The following is a 22175-nucleotide window of genomic DNA, read 5'->3' as shown; positions in this document are numbered from 1 at the left end:
CCAGACACTCTAGGCAGCTGCCTCTTTGGATGTCTGCATTTATCTAGCTCAGAAAGACCTTGCTGCTCACCCAAGGCTTAACTGGAACAGAAAGCCCTCTTATACTCCTTCCTGCCTATGAGGATCCAGTAGCCGGCCTGGGTAGAAAGGCTCAGTCAGCCTGAGAACACTAAACAGTGGAGGCTGGTGGCTATGATGTCAGTGGAGCATTCAATCCACTCCGGGATTCGGTCAGAACCAGTCAGAACTTGGATAGCTCCTTTGCAGTTCTGACTGGTTCTGACCAAAACCCTGAGCGGATTCTACGCCTCCCTGACATCGGAGCCACCAGCCTCCACTGGCACTAAACTGTCCATGCAGAGGCTCCAACATGCAGTCCAGTGGCTCATTACACAAACCCAAGAGCTCCCAGCTCAAGCCTCAGCAGCTCTTAACACATATATATTGTTACTACCACTTCCCAAGCAGGGGGTTGGACTCGATCGCCTTGTAGGCCCCTTCCAACCCTACTATTCTATGATTCTATGAATGTAGGCCCATGGATGTTTATTTGGTGCTGGTCTGTGTCACTAAAGTAAATTTTGTTGGTGTCTCTCAAACTGCCTCTGAAAAGTGTGTTATGTTATATTATATTATATTGACATGAACAGAACTTCCTTCATCTACAGAATAATTATTCATCTGAATCAAAGCCAGGTATTTTATTAGCAACACAGAAACTGAATATTGGGAAGGACTTGAATTTGCGACAAGTGACAGTTGCCAGGAAATGAAGAATCAGTTTTATCCATTTCTGGCCTACGTTCTCTGAAATTTCCTAATGCGTATGTACTTATCTAACTATTATTTTTAATAAAAGGATACTTTGTTGATTCCTAACTCTCTCAGTTGTCTAACATTGCTGCAAAATCTTACAGGGTGTTGTGGGCCAGCTCAAGGGCTGCAGCAGGCCTTAAGTATAGCCAGAATCTGATCAGAAGTGGTTTGGAAGGACTTGGGCCTATTCAGGCTCTGGAATGTCGGAATCAGTGTGAGCTTATCTCTGTCAGTGTTCTCAGAGGAAAGCAGGCTACTCCCAGCTGCCAGCTTCGGCCTTGGCAGGGAAGGAAGCTGGCAGCTTCTCTGTGACAACCTAACATAAGGGCGGGGGGGGGGGGGGAGGCGTACAGAGATGTCACACAGGTTGAAGCCTTGCCCCTGAAGGGCAAAGTGGAGATGCCCTGTTTGGGTCTTGTTGATGGACTAAAATCCCTGGTCAGTTATAGTTATTCAGGAGGAGGGCTTTCACAGCCACACTTTGCTTTTAAGCAGATGCGCAGGCTGGGAGCCTTTGTTAGGAACATTCTCGTCTCCAATGCCCCAAATCTTCTCGGTTTGGACTTACTACCGTCTGAGCCTCTTGAGGCACTTTTCACTTGTACTCTTCATTCAACTGGGACTCTTGTCTCTTTCAACTTTGTATTGTTAAGAACCTGCAATGGAAAGAACTGCTATACTTTTCATAGACCTTGAACTCTTGTTTGCTAAGGATTATGTATCTTCATTGTCAGTAGCCCAGAGCTGCTAGCTGGCTTGGACTGATCATGACTCTTGGCCTTTTCTGTGCCTGGACCCGTGTAGCGTGGAGATACCAAAGAGGAACCTACAGTCGTCGAAATCTGTGTGGGATTACTCTGGACTTACACTTGAACCTGTGCCTTGACTCTTGGATTTGATAGGCCTTGATCCACGTAGCATGGAGGGTCCAACAAAGATTTCAAGGTTAGACTAAACCTCTGCATGTGTGGATTTAATTTTGTTTAGGTCTTTTTCTAGAAAACCCTTGTCTTTCATTGCCTGGGATCAGAGGTGTAGTGGTGGTGGATCACGCCGGGGCGTTGCTCCGGCACTTTTTTTGAAGCCAGCCCCCAGCCGGGTCGCAGTCTGCTAGGGAAGGAGGAGGGAGCAGAGGGAGTGCAGGCAGCTGCCTCTTGGCTGCTGGCCAGACAAAGGGAGCGAGCAAGCGAGGGAGCCTGAGGGAGCTCTGCAGCCTCCTCTCGCCCCCCTTCTCCTCCTCAGCTCTTGGCTTCTCTGTCCGTCCCTGTTCCGTGCTTGCGGATCCGGCACTGCCCTCGTCTCCTGCAACACTGGCCACCAGGACCACGCTGCTGGCCACAGCAGCGGGGGCAGGGGGTGCTACTGCCACCATTATTTACTTATGAGGCAGGGTAGGTGGCTGGTTTGTGCCAGTTTTTAGGATTTATGACACAATCCTATGCATGTTTACTCAGAAGTCAGTCCCAATTGCCAATTGGGCTTTCTCCCAGGTAAGTGTGGGTAGGACTGCAGCCTTAGCTGCCTTCCCAAGATCTCTGTAAATTTAATTTGAAATAAAGACCCATTGGATTGCACTGTTAATTCTTGAACATTAATTTCTACAGTAAGCAGAACGGCCAAATGCAACCTGCTCTGTCAGCTACACTTTTTGGTACAAGGCTGGCATGTATCTGGGCAAACAAACCCTGGTGGAGGAAAGTGAAACAGAAAAAAATCAGTTGGGGGGAGAGGAGAAAGAAGGTAGGTCTGTGTGTGTGTGCGGTTCAATCCAGCTGGGTGTGTGGATGTTTCTGTTATGGGATGGGAGAGATATAATGAATGGGTAATGTTGGGGTGCTAAGGGAATGTGCAAGGGGGCTGTTTAAATGAGAAGGGATCTGTCCATGAGGGCTTAGTTGAGAGGGTGAAGCTTCCACAGAATATCATATTTTGAAAACCTAAAATGTTTGAGTGAGTGAGTGAAAAAGATTAACACCCCTGCGTTTTTTTCTCAGACATCAAATTGAAATGCCCCTGCCTTACTCTCAGCTGCACTGTTTTTGGATCCCAGTTGAAGGCTGTATATCTTACAAGGTTGTACAATCTTAGAAGGGGCATGGCTGTGAGGGGGTGTGACTGTGACTGTCACGAAGGGACCCTGCACTTCTGAATTTGCCACTACACTACTGCCTAGGATGGCTTATGCCAGGAATCATTCAAGCCCCTTGCCCTGTATTCTGAGCCATAGAGGTTATAACAGGGAAACAACGTTGTATAGATCACTGACAAAGTTATAGTTATTAGCTTTTGACTGTTATGGAATTGTCACCAGCCATACGATTTCTGAAGAATGTAACCATTATGCTTTTACCATGGGATTTGTTACAATAAAACAGTCTCACTGATTTTGGGCATCCTGTGTCAGAATGCCGGAGTGTGTGTCTGAACGATTGGACCCATGACACAGAGCAATCCTAACCCCCAGATCTAACTTGCTGAAAGGGGTTAGGATTAGGTGGAGGTGCCCCTCCACTGGTCTCCACTGGTGAAGAGGACGTCCAGTGGTGGTGGTGAGGCCCTGCCACTACACCTGTGGAGAGGTCTGCAGGTGTAGCTGTACTGGCAGCCATGCCCTGCGAGTGTTAACTGATGGAAAACCTTGAAATGGGGCATGTGGGGGCAGAAGGGATCCAACCATTGATCTACCAGCAGTGGAGGCTAGTGGCTCTCATGTCAGTGGGGCGGTGAATCCATTCCAGGTTTCAGACAGAACCAGTCAGAACTCCAAAGGAGCTATTCAGAGTGTTGAAACCTATCCCCAACTTGGATAGCTCCTTTAGAGTTCTGACTGAAACCTGGAGCGGATTCATTGGCCCACTGACATAGCAGCCACCAGCTTCCACTGCCTACCAGTTCCAAACCCCCCCACCCTTCCTCTTCCAGTGAGGGGCCTAAAGACTGAGCCCTTTACCTACAAGCTGGCATAGGATTTTCCCTCCCATTATAACCAATAAGTGTAAACATCCATACAATCAGGGAAAATGGGGGAGATACTGCCCCCCTTCTGCCCTGGGTGTTATAAGCCGGCAGGGCTTTGGATGAGGTGGACTATAAGGAAGGCTGAGCGCCGAAGAATTGATGCTTTCGAACTGTGGTGCTGGAGAAGACTCTTATGAGTCCCCTGGACTGCAAGGAGGTCCAATCAGTCAGTCCTAAAAGAAATAAACCCTGAGTGCTCATTGGAAGGACAGATACTGAAGCTGAAGCTCAAATATTTTGGCCACCTAATGTGAAGAGAAAACTCCCTGGAAAAGACCCTGATGCTGGGAAAGATCGAAGGCAAAAGGAGAAGGGGACGGCAGAGGATGAGATGGCTAGATAGCATCACCGATGCAATGAATATGAATTTGAGCACATTCCGGGAGAGCGCGGAGGACAGGAAGGCCTGGCGTGCTATGGTCCATGGGGTCACGAAGAGTCGGACATGACTTAACGACTGAACAACAACAATAAATAAATAAATTGAATTGAATTGAATAATTCATGCAGTAATGGATACCCAGCTCCTGTTTTCAGTCATATGAAAGCAATTTAACATCCAAAGTGTGTCTTAAAATGTGACATAAAAAAATAATTACGACTTTGACATACAACGTGGTTAAAAGCTTCTTTTACCTGAGGTCTGCTCACCCTGAGACAGAATCAATTATGGTTGTTTCAAGAAGCCACTAGACATATTAAGATGACTTACAGAACATCTGTAGATGGAATAATATTTCTAAACATATGAAGTATGAATTTTTGGCATGCATCTTATATATGCAAAATCACTGATTCAATTAAAGATGATGGAAAAAGAGAACTAAAATGATGAATAACTCTATAAAACCTGGAAACATCGTTTGTAAGTGTCTGAACATTTAATTCATTTCTAGAATAACTGAAGTAATTAAAACAATGCAGTACTATCTTTTCCTCAAAATTACCACAAGCTATGCACAGTCTTAGAGAAATTGGGATATTACATTAAACCTATTATTTGAAAGTAAGGTAGAAAAGGAGAAGCAGAATCAATTATGAGGGCTAATCTGTTCTAAATTAAAAGACACTAATACGAGAATCTGCATATAACTCCCAACACTCGCCATAATGCAAAGATTCATATTCAGGGCAGCTTTATTTGAAGTTCTCACTTCTAACAAGACTAGCCATTCTTCACATTAAAAACTGACTTGCCTCTTTGTCAGTTGGAACAAAACTTCAGGTGAGTGTGTTCGACATCCAACAAAGCTCCAACTGAGAATATTTGGTCCTGCATGCACACATTGGTTCTATGGATTGTGTTCACTACTACGAACTCATTTACATGTGGGTTGTCATTGATTGTGAACCCAGAACAATGGGTTGTTAACCAGGAACAAACTGTGGTTTGTTGTTGGGTTGTAAACTCTCAGTTGTTTAAACCATGGGTTGTCACTGACCTGGTTAGCACAATACAACCAGGTCATCATGGGTTCTTTAACCCACAATGAGCCACGGCATGTGCCAGGCATGTGTGGCTGTGTTTTCAATAAGTAACCCCTGATCAGGGTGATCAGGGGTTGCACCATGTTGTGAAAACCTGGCCATTGGAGGTTGTTCAAGGGTTAAACAAAACTCACATAATCCTTGATTAGTAGTAGGGTTATGTGAGGGTTGTTTAACCCTTAAATAATCCACAATGGCTGGTTTTGCATGAGGGGTGCAAATTAGGGGTTGCATATTTAAAATAATGGCTGCACACACCTGGCACGTGCCGTGGCTTATTGTAGGTTAAATAACCCATGAGGAGCTGGTTGTGTCATGTGAACCAGCCCAATATGTGCAAACCCAGACCTGTGGCAGGCAAGAGTGGTCAAAACCCCCAGCCACTCTTCATGCCAGTACTACAGTGCCACAAAGGCATTTGGAAATACAGGGAGGGAGCAGATGAAAGGGGCAGGAATCAAACAACCTAAGAATTGACTGACCAACAGTTTGCTTGATTGTCTAGCAGCCAAATTTTGAGTTAACTCTGGATAACGCAACAACCCATGGGTTAATTAAGGAACCAGGTTTTTAACCAGGTCTGTATGGTTGTATATAGCAGAATTCATCTCATGTCACATCTCTATGAAATGATACACACTAACATTTTAGTAACTGACGTAAACACAATCTATTTTTCTTCGTGATTTTTAATATGGTAAACCAAGTTTGTAATTGCTCTAGTATTTATTCAGGTTGCAATTTACCATAACCTAAAAAAGAATCAAAATGTGGATGGTGAAAATGGTATCAAATTGCAATCTATACACTATATGCAAGCTTTCAAAGGCCTAGTTCAAATTGACAAAATAATGGATTGGAAAGGGATTCTTTTTTAACTCCGTTGCATTAAACTATTTTAGTGCAGATCTGAATATTCTGAATGGATCATATGTCTCTGGATAAAGTGACTCTACCTGTATTATATGTCTTGCAATTCTCAGCAAAGCAAACTTTAAATCTCCCAATGAAAAACAGATAACCTGATTTTATTCCTCTCTATCAAAACCAGTCTTAGTGGCTTTAATGGGATTACAGAAAGCAGGATTTGTTTCCACTTTTACGTCCTGTGTTTTATTCCTTTTATCTAGTTCTTTCAATACTCTGTGGTTAACTGCCACTGAACTATAGAGGAAGCAGGAAGCTTCCTTAGTCAATGGGAATTCAATATGTGTAAATCCCCATGAATTGCTTCCAGAGCCTGTAGAGCTCAATATAATGAATTACAGCATCATATTTCAAAGGCAAGACATTAAAATTCTTTTAAAGCTCTCTCTATTTTCTACATAATGTGTCTTAGTTTGTTCTGCACATGAAATTACTAGCTAATTAATTATTACCAGTTTTAATATTGGTGCCTCTTAAAAGTTTTCATTTAGAAGGAAGGATGTGCAGTACATCACACCCAATTAATTTTGCCGTTGTGAGAGTAATCATGAAGAGTATGAAGATATTCACAGCTATTATAGCCACTAATCAGCACTTGAAGCACCCTCCTCCTGGACACAGAAGAGTCTGGGATGCTGTTGCATTGATGTGTTTTTCTGTTCCACTCTACAAGATCCAATGAGTCATGTTCAATTAGGTTATGAACAATGCTTTTGTTATCTTTCTCTAAACAGTTTAGGGGCTTGTCCTGGGAGGAGGTGGAAGTTTACCTTAGAACATTTTTTTAACATGCAGGAAAAGGTACAGTGGAAATTTGCATACAAAGCAAAATTCAGCTTAGCTAAACTTATTTGGGATTATGTGGACCCATTTCAGTCTGGTTTCAGGCCAAGGTATGGCACTGTAATGGCCTTGGTTGCTCTGGCTGACGACCTAATCCAGGTGAAAGACAGGGGGAGTGCTACCCTGTTGATCTTCCTGGATCTCTCAGCGGCTTTTGACACTGTTGATCATGATGTCTTACTGGATCAGCTCTGAGGGATGGGAGTTGGGGGCACTGTGCTACAGTTGTTCCACTCCTACTTGCAGGGCCAATTCCAGAGAGTGGTATTGGAAGAGTCCTGTTCTACCCCATGGCTTTAAAGCTGTGGGGTGCCACAGGGTTCTATTCTATCCTCCATGTTGTTCAACATCTATATGAAGCCGTTGGGAGAGGTCATTAGGAGTTTTGGGGTGGGGTGTCACCAGTATGCTGATGATACTCAGCTCTATTTCTCCTTGTTGTCGGAGTCGGCTGAGGCGGTGAAGGTGCTGGACCAGTGCCTGGAGACTAAGGGGCTGGATGAGGGCCAATAAACTGAAGTTAAATTCTGACAAGATGGAAGCTCTGTGGATTGGTGGTTCCCGAGTCTGGGAATTGGGTAAGCGACCTGTCCTGGAAGGGGTTGCACTCACCTGGAAGGAGCAGGTGTGTAGCTTGGGAGTTCTCCTAGAGCCATCCCTGTCACTGGAGCCCCAGGTGGACTCCGTGGCCTGGAGTACTTGGGCCAGCTTCAGCTGATCCACCAGCTATGGCCTTTCCTAGACAGAGATAACCTAGACGCAGCAGTGCATGGGCTGGTAACTTCCCGATTAGACTACTGCAATGCACTTTACGTGGGGCTGCCCTTGAAGACGACTCGGAAGTTGCAGCTAGTGCAAAATGCAGCTGCTAGAGTGCTGACTGGAGCACCCCATAAAAACCATATAACACCAGTTTTAAAGGAATTGCACTGGCTGCCAATATGCTTCTGGTCAGAATTCAAGGTTTTGGTGATGACGTTTTGGGGCCTCGATATTTGAGGGAGCGCCTCTCCCTATATATGCCTGCCCAAGAACTGAGATCTGTTGGAGGGGCCCTCCTCTGCGTCCCACCAGTATGAGATATACACTGTGGTGGGATGTGGGAGAGAGCCTTCTCTGCTGTGGCACCCCGGTTGTGGAATACCCTCCCCTTGGAGGTCCAATTGGTACAGACATTGGTCTCGTTTCAGTGCCGAGTAAAAACGTGGCTTTTTACCAAAGCCTTTGAGGGCTAAATGCATTCCCTAGCACATTGTTTTAAGTGTTTTAGATTTTAACTGGTTTTAGCGTGTTTAATAGTTTGATATGTTTTTAGGTGTTTACATTATTTATTGTTTTATACTGTTTACATTGATTTTATCTGTATGCCACCCTGAGATCTTAATGATATAGGGCGGGATAGAAATGTTTTAAATAAACTAACTAACTAACTAACTAACTAACCAACCCACAAATTATGACAGGGGTTTCCAGCCTTTGGGGGTCTGTGGACACATTTGGCATTTTGAAAAAGTACCCTGGGTACCACCAGAAATTGGCAGCTGTGAGGGGTGAGGGGCAATCACAAAATTGTTGGGAGAGCCCCTTTATCTGTGTTTGTATGTGTGCATGCATCCTGTGTGTGTGCTACTTACTCTGGCTTCTTTCTCTCTCTCTGGCTCCCCTTTCCCTCTTTCTTTCTCTTTCCCTGCATCCCTATGCAAGTGAATGGAGAAATTTCTCCATTCATTTGCATGGGGCACAAAAATTAGCCTGTTGCTCCAAGTGTCAGGATTCCCTTTTTGCCTGGCTGAGAACTCCAAGAGCCAAATCAACACTCAGACCAGAGGCTGCATTACCAAGGCTTTAATTCCATTTACCCTAATGAGGCATACAGATGCAAATTTCTAGAGATTCACAGACTACAAAAGAAACAGCCTTCAGGGAGTCCAAAGGGAAACTACGAAAGTTTGGGAAAAAGGCAGCAAGCTCTCTTAACTTAAGGGGTGGGAGGGGAAGATCAGTCCCTCTCCCGTGACACTTCTAGGCGCAGCTGTTGACGCCGAGCCAATCGGGCAGAGTGCCTAAGCTCAGCCCCTGTGACTTCCCGCTTGTGCCTGCATCTGCGTCTTTCGTCTAAAGTTCAGGTTGTCCTTCCCTCGCCTCCCCCTGTTTGCTATCACTCCCAGGGATGTGTGTGTGTGTGTGTGGGGGGGGGCTCTCCATGCAGCTGTGCCTCTGAAGCCTGGGAAAGTTCCTCCCCACATGTTGCAGCTCTTCTTCAGAATCTGAGCTACTCTGACACTCTACATGCTCAGAGGCAACCCTGACATCAAGAGTCCTTGGTGTAGGGTGGACTTTGGCTCCCCTTTCAGCCATTTTTCAGCAGAAAGGACTTTTCTTCCTCCCCATTTAAGTTAATGGACACGCTGCTCCATTGGCTTGAATAGGGAGGAGACCCCCCCCCCCCCGATTTCATTGATTTGCAAAGTCTGTTTTGTTTGCTGTGCTGGAAGTTGTACAGTTGACCTCTGACACCCACTGGCAGTCAAGATCCAAATAGTTAACAATAAAAATTAATGATAAATGAAATGCTCAATGAAGTATTCAAATGACAGTTCGGAGTCTTAAGGGTCTTCTAGCCAGTCTCATATAACAGAAAGAGAGATTTAGTGCTTTGTGCCACCAATTTTCATTTAACTCTGTTTTTCTAGATTCAAAATTGCTATTGTATCTCAGTGAACAGCACTCTCAATCTAGTGACTGTATGCTTTAGTCATGTTTTCTTTGTGTTTGTCTAGATGGTTTAGCTCATGTTGTCATTTCAGGCCTCGTAAAAACGAAAGTGACGGTGAGTTAGTCAACCTTAATGTCCAGCAATATTCTTTGAGGTCTTCGAAGCTGAAAATTTCTCTGAGCAGTTAATGTTAAAAATGAGTCGGTTCAGCTACTTCTCTTGCTTATCCAGGTAATGTCCCATACATACCTGCCACTTGAAAACAAAAGATTCCCTGAGAAACAAGAGATTTTCCTCCAGGAAGACAATAGCCTCAAAGTGTTTTACAGCATCCTAATCCCCTATAACATCCAATGTTATGCACAGTGGCTCAGTTGATTCTTGTTCACTCTGCTTAACACCTTCATCTTTCCATCCTAGTTTATATAATTTGTTTATCCCATTTGTTTCTCTTTTACTTCCTGTTCCAGCCCTGGCATTCATTTCCAGATGGACATCTACCATAGAATCATAGAATCATAGAATAGTAGGGTTGGAAGGGGCCTACAAGGCCATCGAGTCCAACCCCCTGCTCAATGCAGGAATCCAAGTCAGAGCATCCCTGACAAATGGCTGTCCAGCCTCGTCTTAAAGGCCTCCAGTGTGGGAGAGCCCACCACCTCCCCAGGTAATTGGTTCCATTGCCGTATTGCTCTGACACTCAGGAAGTTTTTCCTGATGTTCAGCCGGAATCTGGCTTCCTGTAACTTGAGCCCATTATTCCGTGTCCTGCACTCTGGGATGATCAAGAAGAGATCCTGGCCTTCTTCTCTGTGACAACCTTTCAAGTACTTGAAGAGTGCTATCATATCTCCCCTCAGTCTTCTCTTCTCAAGGCTAAACATGCCCAGTTCTTTCAGTCTCTCTTCATAGGACTTTGTTTCCAGTCCCCTGATCATCTTTGTTGCCCTCCTTTGAACCCTCTCCAGCTTGTCTGCATCCTTCTTAAAGTGTGGTGCCCAGAACTGGACACAGTACTCCAGATGAGGCCTAACCAGTGCTGAGTAGAGGGGAACTAGTACTTCCCGGGATTTGGAAGCGATGCTTCTATTAATGCAGCCCAAAATAGCATTTGCCTTTTTTGCAGCCACATCACATTGTTGGCTCATATTCAGCTTGTGATCGACGACAATTCCAAGATCCTTCTCGCTCGTAGTGTGGTTGAGCCACGTATCCCCCATCTTGTAACTGTGCATTTGGTTTCTTTTTCCTAGGTGCAGAACTTGGCATTTGTCCCTATTAAATGCCATTCTGTTGTTTTCTGCCCAGCACTCCAGTCTATCCAGATCACTTTGAATTTTGTTTCTGTCTTCCAAAGTATTAGCTATCCCTCCCAATTTTGTGTCATCTGCAAATTTGATCAGCATTCCCTGCACCTCCTCCTCCAAGTCATTAATAAAAATGTTGAAGAGCACTGGGCCCAGGACTGAGCCCTGCGGTACCCCGCTCGTTACCTCTCCCCAGCTTGAGAAGGTCCCATTGATAAGCACTCTTTGAGTCCGATTCTGTAGCCAACTGTGGATCCACATGATCGTTGTTTCATCTAGCCCACTTCGAGCAAGTTTGCTCATCAGGATATCATGGGGCACTTTGTCGAAAGCTTTGCTGAAGTCGAGGTATATGATGTCTACAGCATTCCCACGGTCTACAAGGGAGGTGACTTGATCAAAAAATGAGATCAGATTTGTCTGGCAGGACTTGTTTTTGACAAATCCATGTTGGCTTCGAGTAATCACGGCATTGTTGTCAAGGTGCTTCCAGATGGATTGCTTTATGATCTGCTCCAGAATTTTCCCAGGGATTGATGTCAGACTGACTGGTCTGTAGTTCCCAGGTTCCTCCTTTTTACCCTTTTTGAAGATAGGGACAACGTTAGCCCTCCTCCAGTCATCTGGCACTTCCCCGGTCCTCCATGATTTCTCAAAGAGAATAGACAGCGGTTCTGAGAGTTCTTCTGCCAGTTCCTTGATTACTCTAGGATGCAGTTCATCTGGCCCTGGAGATTTGAACTCATTCAAAGTAATGAGGTGTTCCTTGACCATATGCCTGTCGATCTCAAGCTGCAATCCTGCCCCTTCAGCCTGTACTTCGCCTTTGCCAGGGGGGTCATAGACCCTCTTTTGGGAGAAGACTGAGCCAAAGTAGGAATTGAGCACCTCTGCCTTTTCTTTGTCATCTGTTATCATTTTGCCATCCTTATTTAATAGCTGAACAACCATTTCTTTCCTCTGCCTTTTACTATGCACGTAGCTGAAGAAAGCCTTTTTGTTGTTTTTAGCATCCCTCGCTAACCTCACCTCGTTCTCCGCTTTAGCCTTCCTGACGCCATCCCTGCAATTCTGTGCTACCTGCCTGTACTCTTCCTTTGTTACTTGGCCTTCTTTCCACTTCTTATATGTGTCCTTTTTTGTTTTCAGGTCATCCCTAAGCTTTTTGTGAAGCCACATTGGCTTCTTCTGTTGTCTTCCACCTTTTCTTCTTGTTGGAATTGTTTGTGATTGTGCCTTGAGAATTTCCTTTTTTAAAAGTTCCCACCCATCTTGGACTCCTTTTCTCGCTAGCATTGTTTGCCATGGGACCTTACTGATCATTGTTCTGAGTTTATTAAAATCAGCTTTCCTAAAATCCAGGGTACGCGTTTGAGTACACTCGGCTTTTGCTTCCCTTAGAACCAAGAACTCAAGTACAACATGGTCGCTTTCCCCCAGAGTTCCTGTAACTGCTACTTTATCCACTAAGTCATCTCTGTTGGTTAGGATCAAGTCAAGGATAGCCGATCCTCTAGTTCCTTCCTCTACTTTCTGTAGGAGGAAGTTATCCGCCACACAAGTCAGGAATTTCCTGGAGGGGCCATGTTTTGCAGAATTTGTCTCCCAACAAATATCGGGGAAATTGAAGTCCCCCATTACTACTACATCATGCTTCCTTAAAACATTGGCTATTTGCTTTTCAAAAGTTTCATCCTTGGCTTCTCCTTGATTGGGTGGCCGGTAGTAGACTCCGACCACCAGGTTCCTTTTATTCTTTGCTCCATTTATTTCAACCCAGATGCTCTCGATGGGGCTACCAAGCTCCTCCTCCTGTATTTCTGTGCAGAGATATGTATTTTTCACATACAGTGCAACCCCGCCTCCCTTTCTGTTCCTCCTGTTCTTTTTGAACAAGTTATATCCTTCAACTGCTGTATTCCAGTCATGAGAGTCATCCCACCAAGTCTCAGTTATACCTATCAAGTCATAATTTCCCTCCTGTATTAAGAGTTCAAGTTCATTCTGTTTGTTTCCCATACTCTGGGCATTAGTATATAGACATCGAAGACCATGTGCTTCATAGTCTGGCTTTCTTCCTACATGTGTCTGAAGACTATTATTGGGCGCTATCAGCGCTGTTCTCTCCATTGCAGTGCATGCGCCTACGTCCATTGTTACCCCCAACATTACATCTCCCTTCCCCGTAGGATTCAGTTTAAAGCCCTCCTGATGAAGTTCTTCATGCTGTGTCCAAACACATTCTTCCCAGCCTTTGTGAGGTGCAACCCATCCCTAGCCAACAGCCCATCTTCCAGGAAGTATAGCCCGTGGTCCCAGAATCCAAATCTCTCTCGTCGGCACCACCTTCGTAGCCAGTCATTCACCCGGAGTATTTTTCGTTCCCTTTCTATCCCTCTTCTAACTACTGGAAGGATGGATGAGAAAACTATCTGGGCCCCAAAGTTCTTGAGTTTCCTTCCCAAAGCTTCAAAGTCTGACGTGATCTCTTCGTAGCTCCGCTTGGCGGTATCATTTGTTCCCACATGGATGAGAAGAAAGGGATACCTGTCAGTGGGCTTTATGAGTGCAGGCAACCTTTCAGTCACGTCTCTAATCCGTCCTCCCGGGAGACAACATACCTGGCGAGTCCACGGGTCTTCGCGACATACTTGGGTCTCGATCCCACGCAGCAAGGAGTCTCCCACTACTACCACTCTTCTCTTCTTCTTCTTGTAGGCCTGGGTTTCATCGCCTCTGTTTGACTGACCTTTAGCCTCTTGCTCACTCTCATGCAGGTTCCCCTGTGATTCTTCCTCTGCAGGCTGTCCTCCAGTCTCATCTGCAAGTACCTGGAATCGGTTCCACAGCTCCACCGCTTCCACTGGTGCAGAGTGGCGTCTAGTTCTTCTTCTCCTAACTGTCACCGTTTTCCAAGGAGTATCCTCTACTCCATTTTTCTTCTCCTCAGCATTTCCCACTTCTGCCTCATCTTGCTGTTGCTCTTCAAGCTTCTGGTCTGCCCTTTGCTGCTGTAGTTCCCCCATTCTGTCCAAGAACTCTTCGTGTTCTCTTATTCCCCGGAGGGTTGACAGTCGCCGCTCCAGTCCACTTACTTTTTCCTCCAGCAGCGTGATCAACTTGCACTTGTTGCAGGTGTAGGCCATGTTGTTCTCAGGCAAGAAAACAAACATTGCACACACCTTGCAGGTCACCACCACTGGAGAGTCTTGTCCTTCCATAGCCCCTTTTCCCTTTTTGTGTCTAGCTTTGTGATTGTTCTAGACTAGCCTGTGCCTGCTCCTCTACTCAGTAGAGGTTAAAAGCAGAGTCCCACTGGTGTGGAAGTGTGTGTTACAAGACAAATAAATGGGAAAAAGTTAGTTAAAAAAAAAAATGTTAGGGGCCTCCCCCTTGACCTCCCCTGCCGAACTCCCCTGGCCAACTCCTGTTTGCTCCCCCTGTCCGCTCGCTCTGGTCACTCACTCTCTGGTGAGCTTGCCTGCTTCTGTAGTCCCTGGACCAGCTGGAGCAGCTTGCTCTGCTCTGCTCTGCTCAGCTGGGAGGCGGGAAACAGACTGAAGCTTCCCGCCCAGTCAGCTGCTGGGAGTACTCAGGCCACACCCCTCCAATTCAGTTGGAGCTCTCAGAAGCTCCTGGTGAGCTCACAGCCAGTCAGAAGGATAAAGGGCAGCGCCCTGGGCTTCCTGCAACCCACTTACCTCTTAGCCTCTGTCTCTTTTGTCTCCTTTGTCTCTTCAACCACTGCAACTCCCCTGGCCAACTCCTGTTTGCTCCCCCTGTTCGCTCGCTCTGTTCGCTCGCTCTCTGGGAGCTTGCCTGCTTCTGTAGTCCCTGGACCAGCTGGAGCAGCTTGCTCTGCTCTGCTCTGCTCAGCTGGGAGGCGGGAAACAGACTGAAGCTTCCCGCCCAGTCAGCTGCTGGGAGTACTCAGGCCACACCCCTCCAATTCAGTTGGAGCTCTCAGAAGCTCCTGGTGAGCTCACAGCCAGTCAGAAGGATAAAGGGCAGCGCCCTGGGCTTCCTGCAACCCACTTACCTCTTAGCCTCTGTCTCCTTTGTCTCCTTTGTCTCTTCAACCACTGCAACTCCCCTGGCCAACTCCTGTTTGCTCCCCCTGTTCGCTCGCTCTGTTCACTCGCTCTCTGGGAGCTTGCCTGCTTCTGTAGTCCCTGGACCAGCTGGAGCAGCTTGCTCTGCTCTGCTCTGCTCAGCTGGGAGGCGGGAAACAGACTGAAGCTTCCCGCCCAGTCAGCTGCTGGGAGTACTCAGGCCACACCCCTCCAATTCAGTTGGAGCTCTCAGAAGCTCCTGGTGAGCTCACAGCCAGTCAGAAGGATAAAGGGCAGCGCCCTGGGCTTCCTGCAACCCACTTACCTCTTAGCCTCTGTCTCCTTTGTCTCCTTTGTCTCTTCAACCACTGCAACTCCCCTGGCCAACTCCTGTTTGCTCCCCCTGTTCGCTCGCTCTGTTCGCTCACTCTCTGGGAGCTTGCCTGCTTCTGTAGTCCCTGGACCAGCTGGAGCAGCTTGCTCTGCTCTGCTCTGCTCAGCTGGGAGGCGGGAAACAGACCATATTTTCCATCTCCTGGGTGTTTCCCAGGTGTGCAAAATTTCTCCTTCTCACCCACAATTCCTTGGTGATCTAATTCGGTCCTCTGCGTAAAATGCTGTGGCTATGCCATATCTTATCAGAAAACCCTTTTAAAAAATTCAACAGGAATAATAGGGAAAGCACCATCACAAACCTTCTTAAGAAAGATGGGAGTCTTTGGGAACATCTATCAAGGCTCTTATAAAAACATCCAGATGACAGAATAAGTGTGATGCTTCCAAGAATGAGAAAATGAAGCACACCTTTTAGGAAAATCTGAAAGTGTTGTCTGGCAGGCTGAAAGGTTTGACAGTGTGGGTGTTGGCAATATAGATGAAATGGAGCCATGTTGTGAAATTTTAATGATCAGTACTTGTTAAAAGCTTCAAGAATTAGAGCAGAACAGGAAGAAAGAAGGGCAATTCATTTGCTTTTGCTTTACTTTTCAGATATGATATTAAGTTTAATGTGCATTTGAGAGAGAGAGGATGGCTTTTCATTGTGGGTTAATAAATATCTTTGAAGAGTAAATTCTTACTAAAAGGAGAACAGTACTTCTGGGTGAATTTTAAAAAGTTCAAGACATTTACAGGCAATTCTATTCACATCTACTCAGAAATAAGCCCAATAGATGGAACTTAGTGAGGGCACCATAGGGTGCTTTCTTTTGGGGTGGCTTGTCATTTATATATTATGCCACATCACAGACATGTGGCAAAATCGCAGATAACCACTACTTGGAAATCTTATAAAATCTGCAATTAGCAGATGCTGTGATCATTTTGCCCTGTGTTTGTGACATATTAGACCATTCAAATGATTGGTCGGTGTGCCAAAAGAGCACCTTGAAGAATGTTCACTTCCTCAGATCATATGAAGGCAATTGCTATAGGTGGATTAAGTGTCTGAAAATGATTTTTCACTTATAGTACAGAGTTATTGCACACATTATACCATGGGTCCTCAACCTTTTTGGGTTGGTGGGCACATTTGGAATGTTGAGAGTGTCTTGGGTGCTCTCACAAAATGGCTGCCATGGGAGGGAGGCTTGTCTGTTCATAAAATGGCTACCATGGTGGGCATGGTCAGTCACAAAACACTCGTTTTCCAGAAAGCAAATTGGTGAAGCTATAAGAAAAATAAGTTGCCCAAGAACTTATATACAAAGCAGAGGCGGGGCTGCCTTGGGTACAAGACCACTTGCCTTTGAGTTCAAAACCATGCTTTTGAACCCAAATAAGGATGGTGTTGGGGGACAGAACTTCATTTTGCAGCATGCCAGCCTGGCTGTTCATTTTTTTTTTAAAGAACTTGAGAAATGAAGTAAAACTCAGGAAAGACAAGCAGCCTGGTGGGCACCAAGAGCAGTTTCTGTGGGCGCATTGGTGCCTATTGGGACCTTGTTGGAGACACCAGCATTATTCAGCAGTAAAAGCAAGATTTGCCATCAGATGTACAGTAGGGGGAACTGCAGCTTATCCTGACAAGTGTATCTGTTTGGTACACATGTTTGCAAACACCTGCATGTCACATTAATTATAATACCTTACATTTTTGGTGTACCCTCAAAAAACTTAGGTGTATATCTAAAAGACGCCATCAAGTCTGATTATAGCATTTTGGTTCTTAAAGCCAGAGAACAAAATGAACTATATATAAAAGCTGACTGCATGTTGTTATGGTATTCAGAATCAAGGAAAAGCCATTTTAAACATTCCTGAATGAAATTATAACTATTTTAGAAATACTCCTACTTTGGCTCACATCCACCCATGATTATTTTAATTATGGAGATAAAAACAGAGCATGTTTCTCTAGATAATATTTTTAAAAAAAAAAACTTCAGGAGATGAAAATAAGGGTGGGGAAAATGGGATCAACATGACTACAGGACAACTTCCATACAAACTGATATTTACTACCATTTGTTACTGCTAGATATATCCCACTAATGGTCCAATCCTATGCATATCTACTCAGATACTTACTCCCAAATAAGTGTGTATAGGATTGCTGCCTACTTGTATTGTGATCTTCATTTTGACTGGCTGGAAGAAGAAAGAAAGCATACATTTTAACTGGTGGACAAAGAGATAATTAGATTCTCTGTTATGGATATGTAAAAATAGAGAAATATTAATTAAGAAGCATGAATAGTAAATACTGTTGACATAAGCGGGTTTTACTTCCTTGCTTTCTTTCTGCATTTGTACTGATATGATGCCTGTTTTGTCAGATTCCTCTAAGAAGCAAGTTGAACGTAGATGGTTACAGGAAATGGAACTTAGCCGGATGACAGCTTTTTATGTTTTGCTATTAGAATAGGTTTACTTGAAGCCTATTGATCTCTGACACTGCTTTTCAGTCAGATAAATATTTCATTTGTGTACATGTTCTGCATATGTGTATATAGATGAAAGCAGGGCCCCCTAAATGGGTATCAATTCTTTCAACATAATTCAAAAGGCCCATCTTGTAGCTAAAGATCTATGGAACAAGCCACTGGGATTTCACCTGACTCACAAAGATGAAACAGTAATATGACTCTTCCATACCCTTCCCCTTATTAAATCAATAGGAAGCAGCCAGTCACATTTATTAAATCTGTCAAACAACCCTAGAATTATCGAGCATGTAAAATAGGGCAGCAGGAGCTCATTTGAACCAGATTTAAGAGAACTTCATTGCTTGTATACCAAAGCTGGTAATTTCACATTTTATTCCTGTCATTAAAAAAGAAATTGTCCAACATGTTTTTCAAAGTTGTGGTTACTATTAAAATACATTGTTTTCTCCACAGTGATCTAACCGGATCAGGTTTTGAGTGGTAATGCACTTTCAGCCTTCCCCCAGCTAGTGCCCAATGCTTTGGACTACAATTCCCAGAAACCCCCACCCCAGCCAGCATTAGTCCAACACATTGGGAAGGCACCAGTCTGAGGAAGGCTAGTATAAATGAACAGAGCCAACTAGTAAAACAGTGGATTGTCTTGAATTTGTGCCTAGCCACCACCTGTACATTTTAATCAAAATGGGTGAATGGGGGGAAACCGCCCAGAGAGCTTCGGCTATTGGGCGGTATAGAAATGAAATAAATAAATAAATAAATAAATAAAATAAGTTGTGCAGCTCTGCAAGTCCATTCCCAGGAAGTGGTTTTATTCTAATCTAGCCCAGGAGATGTTTGGTTATATCTGTGTGGGTATGTAGAAACCCTCCCTAGACCCGGAAATTTTAAAATAATTTTAGGCCAGTGGCAAATGTTCATTTCCTGTGCAAGGTTCTTGGGTGGCTGGTTGCCAATCAGCTCCAGACATTCTTGGATGAGACTGATTATCTACATCCATTTCAGCTGGGGTTCAGGCCAGTTTTTGGCATAGAAACAGCCTTGGTTGCCCTCTTTGATCACCTATGTCGAGAGAGAGAGACAGGGGGAGTGTGACCCTGATGATTTTCCTTGATCTCTCAGTGGTTTTGGATACCATTGACCATGGTATCCTTCTGGGACAATTTTCTGAGTTGGGAGTGGGAGGCAGTGCATTCTGGTGGTTTCATTCCTACTTGGATGGTCTGCTCCAGAAAGTGGTATGTGGGGAATATTGCTCGGCCCTGTGGATTCTGCAGTATATGGTTCTGCAGGGGTCAGTTTCGTCTCCCACATTATTCAGCATCTACATGAAACTGTTGAGTGCGGTCATCCAGAGTTTTGGAGTGAGCTGTCATTAGTATGCTAATGACATGCAGCTCTATTTCTCCTTTTCATCTTCTTCAGGTGAGGCTGTGGATGTGCTAAATCGGTGCCTGGCTGAGACAATGGACTGGGTGAGAGCTAATAAACTGAAACTCAATCCAGACAAGACTGAGATGCTGTTAGTAGGTGGTTCTCCTGACTGGATGGAGGGTGCTCAACCTGTTCTGGGTGGCGTTGTACTCCCCCTGAAGGAGCAGGTTCATAGTTTGGGGGTCCTCCTGGAGCCATGTTTCGCTTGTTAGAAGAGTGCCTTCTACCAACTTTGGTCGGTGGCCCAGCTAAGCCCCTATCTGGACAGGGATAACCTGGCTTCAGTTGTCTATGCTCTGGTAACCTCCAGGTTAGATTACTGCAATGCACTCTACGTGGGAATGCCTTTGAAGCTGCAGTTTGAAGTTCAGAAGCTGCAGCTTGTGCAAAATGTGGCAGCCAGACTCATAACAGGAACAAGATGGTCTGAACACGTAACACTGATTCTGCCCACTTGCACTGGCTGTCTGTATGTTTCCAAGCCCAATTCGAGGTGCTGGTTCTGACCAATAAAGCCTTACGTGGCTTGAGACCACAATACCTGATGGAACGCCTCTCCTGGCTTGAACCGGACCCATACACTATGCTTTGCATCCAAGGCCCTCCGCCGGGTGCTTCATCTGAGGGGGGCTCAGAGGGCAGCAACAAGGCAAGGGAGAGGGCCTTCTTGGTGGTGGCCCCCCATTTGTGGAATGATCTCCCCGATGAGGTCCAGCTGGCACCAACATTGTCATATATTTGGCAACAGGTTAAAACTGCCCTCTTCTCTCAGTTTCAGGCATTTGGCAGCATATAACGAATTTTTTTTAACCAGGTCCTGGATTGTCTCTAGCTGATTGTTTTAAATTGTTGTAGATATATATTATTGTTGTGTGTGCTATCTGTTTTATGTTCCTTACATGAATAGTTTGTATACTTTATTTTAATGGTTTTAATTTTTGTGAACTGCCCAGACAGCTTCAGCTATGAGGTGATATAAAAATGTAATAAATGAAATGAATGCCAGGCCAGACTATTTGCACATTTAGCCCAGTATTGTCTGCTCTGAATGGTAAAAGCTCTCCAGTGTCTCAGGCTGAGATCTTTCACATCGCCTCATACGGTCATACCTGATCCTGCTTTTCACTGGTGATAGCTGGGATTGAACCTGAACCTTTTGCATGAAAATTGTGTGTTCTACCCCTGAGATTTCATTTTAATCAACTAAATTGTTCTCGATTCATTGTTGCGGGGCAGTTTTAACCAGTGAAGTTTAAATGAATAAAGGTTCTTTATTTAAATGTCTTTTGGTTCTGGTGTGCACTACCTCTGTGGAGGGAAACACCAAATATTTCAAAATGACATGTGCCACTGCAATGCATTGTACATGGGTTTGCCTTTGAAAAGGAACTAGTTCAGTTAGTTCAGAAAATGGTCCTTAAACGGCAGTTCAGAGAGCAGTGTCTGTGAGATGGCTAACTGTGACTGGGCTATATAAGCACATCACAGCAGTGCGTTGCCATCTTTGTTGGCTCCCAGTCCATTCCAGAGCCCAATTCAAGGTGCTGGTTTTGACCTTTAAGGCTCATCGATATTTGGGACCAGAAGACCTGAACGTGAATACCTCTCTTTACATGTACCCACCCCGACCTTGAGAACTTTCTCAGGGACCCTTCTTTGCAGAGCTAGCATCAGGTTTGGCTGATGCATAATGCCCGTCCTCCCTCCCTCCCTCCCTCACCTTGCCAGTGTCAGGTGGGCACAGCAGCAGAACCCCTCCCCCCAATCTAGGTGGGAAGCTCTACGGCTGGTGCCTGCCATTGTAATCCCCCACCCCACCCCAGTGCTTCTGGGGCCACAACATACAGTTGCTCTGGTGCGATTTTCTGTCAAGGCTCCAGATGCATTGTGGGGGAAATAAAATGGCCAGTGCCAGTCACAGCCACTCAGGCTCCAGCACTAGACAGAAGAGCACTGAGAGGACCACTGGCCCCGGTGGCTATAGCTGGCATTTTAGGTTGGTAGCAGTGAGCCCTCCTGAGGCCTCGGGCTATCAGCAACTGTCCAGTGGTACAGCCACTGATGCCAGGCTTGGTTCTCTGAGTGCCCCCACCAAGTGAGGTGCAGCAGGCGGCTGTGGGATGCCCTCCCCAGGGAGGCTGGCCTGGCTCTTCCTTCAGTGTCATTTCAGAGCCAGGCAAAGGCCTTGTTCTTTCCCCAGGCCTTTAAATCTCTCTTTGCTTCAAGCACCTTGTGTTTTTATGCTGCATTTATACTTTTATTGTTTTTATTGTAACTGCATTTAAAATGGTTGTATTTCTTGCTGTGAGCGCCTGCCCTGAGAATTTCATTATAGGATGGCCGATAAATACTGTAAATGTAATAAAACAAATGCTACCAACAAAAACTTACGGTCCTGCATTAGACAGTCACAACTCTCCTCAGGGCTATCAGAGAGATTTGTGTTACCACCTTTCACTGTTTTCTTTCGGCCTTGTTTGCTATCCTGTCCCTTCCCCATAATAACCTTATTTCATGCAATGTTGTTCATTTTAGCATGAGAAAAAGGAAGCAGAATGAAATTTAAGGACATGGCTAGCAGAACACATTGTGGAATGCTGGGACTGCTGCTTCTTGGGGACTGTTTTCCCATCCTTGTCAGCACCCTACCTGCTCAGTCTGTGCAACTATGTACATTTCCACTGCT

The 22175-nt window shown here is 45.2% G+C and overlaps 1 long non-coding RNA gene across 1 annotated transcript; it reads left to right on the top strand.

Annotated features, from left to right (window-relative positions):
- The first annotated feature begins 1099 nt into the window (after positions 1-1099).
- On the top strand, positions 1100-3214 carry LOC146359848 (uncharacterized). The gene is made up of 3 exons (XR_014787405.1): positions 1100-1761; positions 2421-2556; positions 2811-3214. It is a non-coding gene; the product is annotated as an uncharacterized LOC146359848 (long non-coding RNA).
- Positions 3215-22175: the final 18961 nt, after the last annotated feature.

This window comes from Heloderma suspectum, chromosome 1, assembly GCF_057233095.1.
Source record: "Heloderma suspectum isolate Gila_16-S chromosome 1, 16-S_ref, whole genome shotgun sequence".
In the NCBI taxonomy this organism is placed as follows: domain Eukaryota; kingdom Metazoa; phylum Chordata; class Lepidosauria; order Squamata; family Helodermatidae; genus Heloderma; species Heloderma suspectum.
Note: the sequence above shows the minus strand (reverse complement) of the source record. Positions and strands in the feature narration are given on the sequence as shown.